General features: G+C 51.9%; 1 long non-coding RNA gene across 1 annotated transcript in view; it reads left to right on the top strand.

Annotated features, from left to right (window-relative positions):
* LOC122234292 overlaps positions 1 to 6236 on the top strand; it is a 480573-nt gene that overhangs the window by 239605 nt on the left and 234732 nt on the right. The window lies entirely within an intron of this gene.

The raw sequence follows: 6236 nt of genomic DNA, 5'->3' as shown, positions 1-6236 counted from the left end.
GAAGTCAGATGCTTAACCGCCTGAGCCACCCAGGCGTCCCAAGGGTTCCATACCATATTTAACCTGACAAAAGGGGTTGCTGCTCTAGAGCATATCAGCAGCTGGTGGCGAAGCGGAAGGAATGCGAGAGCTGTGGAGCCAGGTCAGCGCTTCCCCAGCAACTCCACCGTGCAGGGTCATGGTGAGGATCAGGGATGCCCGTCGTGTCTTGGGACCCACGCATGGCGGGTGCTTTCCTGTGTGAGCCCACGATACGCACAGGGACCCTGGGAGGTGGATGAGGTGTCTGGAGCTCAGCCAGGGTCCCACGGATAGGAAGTGAGGGGATCTGGGATCAAGGATGGGAAATTCCCGTCCCTGGGATGCATGTCACCGAGCAGCCCTGCGTGCCCTACCTGACCTTATGCCCACGATGTCTTTCCCTTTAGTTGACAAGGCCATGCTGCACCATGTTGGTTTTGCGAAGGGGTCTTCCCTGCTCTGGTGCTTCCAGTCTCCTCCCGCACACTCCACCTCTTGCTTCCGTTCTCTCTGATCAGTCTTCTTTCTGATTCACCCGTGACCTCCCAGGAGACTCCCAGTCTGTTACCTTAGAATTGCTGAGGGAGAAGATGTCTGCTTGATAAAACGCTAGGGTTTCCATTAGCTTTGAGCTCGAGTCTTGTGTATTGTCTTTGGCGGGTTTTCTCGCCTCCATGCAAATCTCCTCGAGACCCTGGTCGTGTGCTCCTGTTCGTGTCTGAGTCCCACTCAGTGCATAGGATGCTGCTGCTTTGGTGACCCGCCCACACCAGCACAGGGGCCTGGCCTGTGTCCTCAAGGCTGCTGCGTGTTCAGTCACCACATTAATCTTTCTAACTTAGCCGACTCATTGTGTGGCATACACGTGACTAATTTTATCTAGAAAATTCTCACATTGTCAGTTTTTGTATGTTTAGAAGAAGATGACATTTCCCCCCCTCTCCTCCCCATGGTGCCATCCCTGACGTGGTGCCTATCGTCCTGCATACGGGTGGCGGTGACATGGAAGGGAAATAAGTGCAAACAGAGGGAGGGACGTGTGAGCGCAGCATTTGGAACATCACCAAAATACAAGCAACAGTGCCTCACTTTATCAGAGCTGGAAAAAGGGGAGGGGAATCTTTACACATAGGAGAAACTCAATGGCCACGGGAAAGGGAGAAAGGAAAACACCCACGCTCTTGGCTCTTCCCCGGGACACACGTGCCCAGAGTCTGTTCCCGAGTTCCTGACCTGGGGGTAACGGATTTTTGGTGGTCTGTGAGTTTTATGGTCTGTGACTGGGTCTTTCCCCAACGTGTTCCAAAATGGAGCGAAAGACCGTATTCAGAGTTAGAAACCCTGAATTTCAGTCCTGGACCATCTAGAGGTTTTTCTAACCTCGGATGGGTCAATTAAGCCCACCGAGACTTGGATGTTCTATCTGAAGAAGGGACTAGACAGTAGTAGACTTTCTGAACTTGGACATTTCCTATGAGACCAAACAGAAGTGGTGAGAGGGTCCACTGCCTGCCTCTCAAGGGCGTTATGGGCTTACCAGGTATGGTGAGCGTGACCACATCCTAAAGTCAAGAAGAAGTCCGTGCACACCTGTGTATCTTCACGGCGGTTCTGTGTGTGATGCGCTGTGACCCCTCCAGCTGGCTGGCCAGTGATGGGGTTGCCGCCGCTTCCTGGGACTTGGACTCTGGCTGGACAGAGGCTGACCTCATTTCCACACTGATGGGCACCGTCCAGGGCAAGTCCGTCCCGGGAGATCTGTTTTGGGCCATCCGATCATGTGCTGAGTAAGTCTGGCCTCGGCCACTGGCTCTCTTTGCCTGGCTGGGCCTGAGCAAGGCTACTTCTAAATTCGGCTTCCTCAGGTTTTATCCCACAAGCATATCTTGATCTAAAAGAAAGGAACCCTCTCTCTTGCCTCCATCCGATGCCTTTCTCCCAGGTTCCTTCCCCCAACCCCAGGAGGGTTCTCTAGCTCCTCTCTAACTTCCAGGGAGCCAAGCTAAAACAAATACTGGATTGTTTTTTCTTTTTGATAACCAGAAGGAAGAAATCTCATACGAAGGGAGTGATAGTTGTCAAAATCCATGCCAAGGGTCAAAATGTGGCTGAGCGTTTTGTTCACAGAACTGTATAATTTGTAGATTTTTTGTGTGTGTTTGGGGTGGAAGCTGGACCATCCACACACAAACAGTTCATCAAAATGAGCCATTCCAGGAAAATGAGACACGTTAAGCTTTCTCCTTTAATATCCAAAATGGAAAAAAACAATTCTTCCAGGAACCACAGGAATGTTTTATTGCAACAGGGCTACGGCTTCCAATGGTCACGTGCTGACTCGGAGGCTTAGCATGAGAACCTCTGTAACGGTCAGGAGGGCCTGCCATCCTGGGCAGGAAGGAAGGCGTCCCTGTCAGGGTAGGATATCTAAACCAGACTGCTCAGCAGTCCAGAGTAGAAGCTGTGTTCAAACGCAGCTGCAGTGGAGAATTCTGTCTGAGAAGTGGTGCTCAAGAAAGCACTGAGGAGAGGCCCCAGGTGTCAGGTTTCTGTCCTTGTTCTGGCTAGGTGGAATAGGTAAACTGAGGCTCGGGTTATGTGCGTGACTTCCCCCATTTCCTCCGGCTGCTCAGCGGTGGGGCCTTGTGCTCGGGCACTCTGCCTGCTGTCTGCAAGTGCAGGGCCCCCTAAGGGACCTCAGAGAAGTCAGCTAATGTCTGCTGCTCCTTGCTTCCTGGATGTTTAGTCAAGACAAGACCTGCTGGGCCCTTTGAGGACTCAAGGAGACCCCCACTTGGAGTTCAGCCGGACCTGCACTTCCCAGCCATCCTGGGGGACTGCCTTCAGCAACCCCAGCCCACCTGAGGCCTCTGGGCCGGACACTTTCTTCTTCTATTTACAGACACGAACAATTTCCCATGCAACTGAACAACTTAGCTGTGAAAATTTGATAAGACTACTCAGTTGTCGGCTTTTACATGTCTGCTCGATAGAGCTGGGTTTCTGGAAGGTGAGCTGAAGTGTGAGCAGAGCCACTTGATCAGAGAGCTAGAAGAATGGAGCTAGATTAGAGAGCTCCAGCAGAGGCCCCCGGACCTACTTCTCTGCAACCCCCTTTCAGATGGCGCCCTCTCTCAAACTTTGCCAGGGCTGTCTTCTGGATGGTAACAGAGACGCAGGTCCCAGATGCTTGATGTGCAGTGGGGTAGTTGGCTTTGCTTGGGGACAGCTCTCGACTCTTTCCAAGGAGCTTGTTTTCAGGGCAGAAGTGGGTGGGTTTGTGGCCGGCTCTGTGGTCACAGCCCAAGGGCTTTGTACCAAACATCCTCTTCATTGGCAGAGGAGGATGGGGGCTGGTCCTCAGGAGAGCATTTGCAGGGCTTTGTGAGTTACTCATGACTCTTCAGTGGATTTTTGTCTCTTCCTGTGTCTTTGTGGTAATTTTATTGCAATTGGTGTGACGCTGCATCCCAGAGCAGCCATGCTGATTTTAGACCGTGCGCGCTCATTGTATTGAATCGAATCCCCATGGTAACTCTGTGAGAGAGGAAATAGAATCTTTTTTCCTATTTCACGGATGTAGATCTGGGACTCAGAGAGGTCAAGCAACTTTCCTGAAGCAGCACAGTTAGAAGCCTCAAGATTCAGATAGATTGTAGTGGATGGGGCTTGCCCAGAGCCCCTCAGATCCCCCTTACCGAGGTGGGGGGGGGGATCTGCCTGTCTGGTACCCAGCTCCACGTGTTGTGTCTCTAACTGTTGTATCGGTTACTGTCCCAGGAGGTCTTTCCCTGGACTACAGGGGCCTGGGAATCCCACTGCCTCCTGGGCAGCCTGCAGTCGATGGGTAACCAGGGCTGGAGTCTGAAGGGCCAGCTCCCTGCCTGGAGGCAGGACAGACCCTGAGGTGTGATTTGTGCTCCAGAGAACCCTGAACTCATACCTTTGCTTGGCTTCTTCCCTTTCTCTGTTCTTCTTTCTCCTCTGGCTCAGCCGTTTCTTTTCCTTTTCCCTTAATAAATCTCTTGCACATAAATTCCCATCTCCGGGTCTGCTTGTGGGCACCCTGACCTAAGATATGGAGGTGTGTTTGACCCCTGCCTGCCCTTTTCTGGAGCCGAGAGCCTCATCCCTCATCTCACGTGACTAGCTCAGCTCCCTGCGTGGACTGCCAGCGTGTGAAACGTCCGCTTGGGATTTCTGCTTGGCCCCAGATTCACAGCACAGTAGAACATGTGCCAGAAAGATCTCCTAGGGGTGGGTTCCTTAGCCTCTGCAGGGCACAGTTTCATTGTCTGTAAAATGGGAGCGATAATCATGTTGATAGTAAAGGACTGGTTGAGCAGCCAGTGAATTTGCATATGCAGATCAGCACTGGGCACATGGTGAGCGCCATCAGCGTTAGTGATTATTATTGGCATTCAGTTATTTATCATCTCATCAGACCTCGGGTTCCTAGTTGGGGTTCAGACACGAGGTCACGGTGCTGGGCGTCCTTGGAACCGAGCTGGGTGTTCAGTGAACATCTTCAACTTTTTTGGTAGGGCATGTGAAAAAGTCTTCTGTTGGAAAGACCACTTGCCTGCCCCTGGTGGAAGACGACGATAGGATTCTGCCGTCCTGTGTCCTTTCAACGGTTCCCTTCTCCCTCCCCCTTTCATTTGAGAGACAAGTTTGCCAAGCATTTCACAGACACCCTGGGGGGAAGGGAGAGGAGGGAAAGACGGGGGCCCAGTGTGGCAAACGGGAGGAGGAACAGGTCTGCAGCATTCCCCAGGGGCCCGCATTAAGGGCCTGATTAACTTAAAATATTTCCCAGCTTCTGAAGCTCTTGATTAAAGTCAATTGGGGGGAAAGAAGATAAGCTCTTACAAGGGCTAATTGAGGCTTACAAAACTTGAATATGCCTAAATCTCCAATTGTCGGGTCTGCGGTGGTGGTGGTGGGGGCGAACATTTAACATTCTGGTGGCGGTCCTTGGGGTCCCCTGACCCACATCCCCGGTCCCACGCTTCCTCTTTGCGGCTGCCTGGCTGCGCAGACTTTCATTCCATCCATCTTCTCTTTTCTTCCCCTTGTGAGGGCTCAGATGATTTTCCCTTTTGAAGGCATAGAAATAGATGGCTTTGGATTCAGAACACAGCCTCTGTTGCCGGCTTCCACCCCCTCATGCCTGGAAAAATCAAAGTGGGGCTTTAGTGATGCTGTCCCCTGGCATCCTCTTGATGTGTTAATGGGTCACGCTTGCTGCCCTGCTGTCCCTGCTGCCAGGGACACTATTATATGGGCAGATCTTTCTCCCTTTCCCCTCAGATGGAGGGGCACAGAGCCAGGCAGGGAGCAATTGGTTTTCCTTTCATGAACCCTGCTGAGCCAACTTTTGATCTTTGACAGGGAATTTCCTGCAAAGATGCATACAGGGTGGGGCTCTAATCCTGGCTGCCCAGCTTAGCACAGCGAGGGCTGGGGTGGGAGGTGCATTTTATTGCCACTGGATGCTGTATTAGTTTTCTGTGGCTTCACAGTGGCTTGAAATGACACCCATTTATTAGCTCATGGTCTGGAGGTTAAAAGTTTGGCCCAGTGTGGCTGGCTCTCTGCTCAGGGTTCTACAAGGCTGATTTCAAGGTGATGGCTGGGTGGAGCCCAGGATCTCTGGGGAGAAAGCTGCTGGCAAGTGCAAATAGGGTATTGGCAGAACTCGGTTCCTTGTGGGTGGGGATTGGGGTCCTGTTTCCATGCCGGCCATCACTCGAGGGCCCTCTCAGAACAACTTCGGGCTGTTGGCATTTCTTCTCATGTGCCCACCTCCCTTCTTCGAACCAGCAAAGGCACATCAAATCCTGCTTTGTGCTTTGAACCGATTTGACTTCTTCTGGTGTCACCAGCCAGAGAAAACTCCCTGCCTTTAAACGCTCAGCTATTTGGGTCAGGCTCACTTGGATAATCTCTGTTTTGTGAGGTCAATTGACTTGAGACTTTAATTACAGCTGCCAAATGCTTCACAGAAAGAAGTTTCTAGGTTAGTGTTTAAATAACTAAGGGAATGGGATTTTGGGGGGGCTGGGCGGGAGATCCTGCCTATGATTGTCATGTGGTTATGGCCAGAGGACCCCGGATAGTCATGAAGAGCCTCCCTAATCCCCGTGAGGTCCCCACGGGAGGGAGGAAGGCTCCCAGGGAAGCCTGGTGAATGGGAACAAAACTACCAGCTT

This window comes from Panthera tigris, chromosome E2, assembly GCF_018350195.1.
Source record: "Panthera tigris isolate Pti1 chromosome E2, P.tigris_Pti1_mat1.1, whole genome shotgun sequence".
Classification (NCBI taxonomy): Eukaryota; Metazoa; Chordata; class Mammalia; order Carnivora; family Felidae; genus Panthera; species Panthera tigris.
The sequence above is the reverse complement of the archived record's forward strand: the minus strand, read 5'-3'. Positions and strand labels throughout refer to the sequence as shown.